The following is a 3,961-nucleotide window of genomic DNA, read 5'->3' on the forward strand; positions in this document are numbered from 1 at the left end:
TAGTTATTTGTGCCAAATGGTAATAACATCCTACCATCGACCTCCGAATATAATGACAGGACATAATATTATCTACTTAGACTCCTTTCATCGGCGTAGCTCTAATCACAATATACATAGGGTTTATAATGGCTCGGATTTTTGTGAAGGTGTATGTACGATATATAATGAATTAGGTAATAATATGTAGTGGAAACACAGAACGCCCTACGGACGGACGGACGGGCAGTAGTCAATGATATGTTGCGAATTTCGTCGCGATATAGTTTGTTCCACTTGCGACTTATAATTACGTAGATATAAGAATCTAAGTAACTATACAAAAGCTAAATTTTGTCAATTGTGTATATTTGATATTTTTTACGTAAAACTGCTGAAAAGATATGGATCAAAGGACTCATAGGGTAAATTTTATCCCAAAAAATATAGCGTTCCCGCGTGGGGCGCGTGGTATACAACTAGGAAATGCAGAAAAAAAAGAATAATAGGTAATGACCATGATTGTTCTATCAGTTATATTTTTATGTAAATATTTAGTTACCGCTTCATTGATAAATATAAAAGACTACGATTTACATTGATTTAACATAATGCGACCCAATAACGCGTAGGTTTACCTTTGAAATAATTGTAACACCTTAATTTCTAGCATCCTTTATCCATCGCTATTATTATCAGCGCATTTAATAACAATATGTTATTATCGTTACTAATTAGTTATTATAACCTCCAAGCGATTTCCTAATAGCGCCAAGTGGCACGCACCGAGCTGAGGACGTGTGTTCACGGGAAGTGATTCAGGTGCGGCCGACTTGCCCAGCGGAGCAGCAACACTTGCGCAACGAGGTTACATGATATCTGAAACTTGGTGACGCCTGAAGGTTGATGGTATTCAGTCAGAAAAGCTGTTGATGACGCCTGAATATCGATGTAAGAACGAACAAAAGTCAACGTCAATGGAAACTGAATGTTGCCAGTACAAGAGATGGTTGGTGACCACCGGTATTCCCAGGCGGTCACCCATCCAAGTACTAACCGCGCCCGACGTTGCTTAACTTCGGTGATCGGACGAGAACCGGTGTATTCAACGTGGTATGGACGTTGACGAACACTGAGCGCCAACGACACTACTAATTTCGATGTTACACAATTTCAAGCAACATAAAATATACCAACAAAAAGCCAACATCACGCGGTATTCCCAGGCGGTCACCCATCCAAGTACTAACTGCGCCCGACGTTGCTTAACTTCGGTGATCGGACGAGAACCGGTGTATTCAACGTGGTATGGACGTTGGCGAACATTAAGAGCAAACGACTCTACATGTCGATTGTCGATGGTAAAATATTAAAGTATTGAGGTAAAATTGTCGATTCTCCTTATCTTCACTTTATTAGTAAAGTGATAATAAGACAATCGGTACTCAATGGCTGCTTACATATCTATTTTATTTTCGACTTGAAATTAGAAAATACCGTATCTAGTGCTACTTATCAGTGTGATGACTTAGCAGATCTATGTGTCATTTACACTCGTCCTGCCGGCGCGCGGCAGCTAGGTGTCGCTGCAAAATGAAAACTCTGACCTTAAATAAATGATGCCAGTGACTGGCGCTACTCCGCTAATTGTCAAGCGAGTGTAAGGGGGACTTTACACTTGAGGGAGGATTTTTGAACAACGAGAACGAAAAGGAAACAAAGTGATCTTAAGGGTGGGGGAAGGTGGGGGATAAGCCCCCTGTATAGAGTTCACTGTGAAAGTGGTCTAGTGTTGAAAGAGTAACTTTTTTTACTTTTGTATGCGCAATATTTACATGTAAGTACCTAGCTGTGGCGCTATGCTATTCCATACTAAGCACAAAAATTGCTCTTTCAGCGTTGCTACTTTTAAAGTGAACTTTATCTTAGATACTATAAGTATATAGTCTTTAAGGGATACATACACACCCTGAGAATTATGATTTTGTTTTGTTGTTACAAAACAAAATCATAATTCTCATGTATAGATAGATCATAGATCTCCTTTTTCATATGTTGCTCCGAAAGCTATAATAATTATTTTTATAATGGATAAATGACAATACCGGGATACCGGGATCCCGCATGCATTTTGCGAGACTAATCCCGGTCGAAAATTTAGCGTGATCCCGCGGGACTGACGGGATTACGTAAAAGCGTAATTCATATGTGTAACGCTGCGCGCGGGAGTGCGTGAACTGGCTACAGGCAGCCCACTAAACAATTTACCATTAATTCACCTATAATTCACTTTAAATGACAACTGTACCAACCAGCGTGGAAGCTGAGCGAATTTTTTCAGCTGCTGGCTACTTTGTGTTGAATATCAGGAGCCGTTTGGCAGACAATTAATACCTTAACTTTTTTAACATACTTACTTTTATATATAAGTTTGTTAAAAAGTGTTTTTTTTTAGTTTTTTTAAACTATATTTTACGTAGCCATTTTCAAAAAAAGTTTAGTTATTTATTATTTAATATTTTTATATCTAAAGTCTGAAGTATTAATAAACCCTTGTAAAAAAATTATCCGACAATGTTTGTTTTATTTATTTTTCTAAGAATAAAAGGAGTTCTATTAAGTAAAGTCATTATAACGATTTATTTTAAAAGTTTAAGTCCACCCTGCGGGATCCCGCAAATACCGGGATCCAGCAGGATTGTGATGGCTCAGAGACTTACGGTATTTGCGGGACTGCCCGCAAATACCGGAATTTAAATTATCCTGCGGGATTGCATTCCCTACAAGACACAAGTGTACAGGGCCCGTTCCGCAAATCATGGCTGCGCTTTACGACTCGGCGCGGCGCTCTCTGAGCGGAATAATAAATTTTCATGTCGTCTCTTACCCGTCATTGTTTGTTTTACCGTCGTTTGCCCGTCTTTAGATAGCTAAAATAATATAATATGTATTCTGTAAGTAAAAGCAAGTATTTCAGATTTTTACCCCAGTAGTAGCAGTAAGCTGTAGAGTGTAGGTATAATTTTGTGATGTTGGCTTTTTGTTGGATAATATTATAGTATTTTATGTTGCTCTACATCGACATTCTAGTAGAGTCGGTACGCTCAGCGTTCGCCAACGTCCATACCACGTTGAATACACCGGTTCTCGTCCGATCACCGAAGTTAAGCAACGTCGAGCGCAGTTAGTACTTGGATGGGTGACCGCCTGGGAATACCGCGTGATGTTGGCTTTTTGTTGGTATATTTTATGTTGATCTATGTATAACATCGTCATCGGTAGAGTCGTTTGCGCTCAGTGTTCGCCAACGTCCATACCACGTTGAATACACCGGTTCTCGTCCGATCACCGAAGTTAAGCAACGTCGGGCGCGGTTAGTACTTGGATGGGTGACCGCCTGGGAATACCGCGTGATGTTGGCTTTTTGTTGGTATATTTTATGTTGATCTATGTATAACATCGACATCGGTAGAGTCGTTTGCGCTCAGTGTTCGCCAACGTCTATACCACGTTGAATACACCGGTTCTCGTCCGATCACCGAAGTTAAGCAACGACGGGCGCGGTTAGTACTTGGATGGGTGACCGCCTGGGAATACCGCGTGATGTTGGCTTTTTGTTGGTATATTTTATGTTGATCTATGTATAACATCGACATCCGTAGCTCAGTGTTTGCGCTCAGTGTTCGCCAACGTCGAAGTTAACCCGCAAGTAACATCGTGATTTTTTGTTACATAACTAACACCGTGAAGTAAAATTTTACCCCACATAAAAACTTGAAAAAATGATAAAATGGTTAAAAAACTACTTTATATAAGATCAATTTACATTAGACTAGCACATTATAAAAAAAAAGAAACAACATTTGTTTAAGAAAATGTCTTTGTTTTTCTAATTATGGAAAAAAGTAACTTTTTAACGGTTAAATTTGTCTCAACAGACTTCAACCATAAATAAAAGAGTATAATTCGTATATATAAGGTC

General features: G+C 39.1%; 4 non-coding genes and 1 pseudogene across 4 annotated transcripts; 3 read left to right on the forward strand and 2 right to left on the reverse strand.

Moving 5' to 3' along the window:
- Window positions 1-987: 987 nt before the first annotated feature.
- On the reverse strand, window positions 988-1,106 carry LOC121734554 (annotated as a pseudogene).
- Window positions 1,107-1,180: 74 nt separating this feature from the next.
- LOC121734548 lies at window positions 1,181-1,299 on the reverse strand. Its single transcript, XR_006036745.1, has one exon. It is a non-coding gene; the product is annotated as a 5S ribosomal RNA (ribosomal RNA).
- A 1,793-nt stretch (window positions 1,300-3,092) lies between these two features.
- Window positions 3,093-3,211, forward strand: LOC121734551. Its single transcript, XR_006036748.1, has one exon. It is a non-coding gene; the product is annotated as a 5S ribosomal RNA (ribosomal RNA).
- Window positions 3,212-3,282: 71 nt separating this feature from the next.
- LOC121734555 lies at window positions 3,283-3,401 on the forward strand. The gene has a single exon (XR_006036750.1). It is a non-coding gene; the product is annotated as a 5S ribosomal RNA (ribosomal RNA).
- A 71-nt stretch (window positions 3,402-3,472) lies between these two features.
- LOC121734546 lies at window positions 3,473-3,591 on the forward strand. Its single transcript, XR_006036743.1, has one exon. It is a non-coding gene; the product is annotated as a 5S ribosomal RNA (ribosomal RNA).
- Window positions 3,592-3,961: the final 370 nt, after the last annotated feature.

The sequence above is a fragment of the Aricia agestis genome, chromosome 15 (genome assembly GCF_905147365.1).
Source record: "Aricia agestis chromosome 15, ilAriAges1.1, whole genome shotgun sequence".
Taxonomy (NCBI): Eukaryota; Metazoa; Arthropoda; class Insecta; order Lepidoptera; family Lycaenidae; genus Aricia; species Aricia agestis.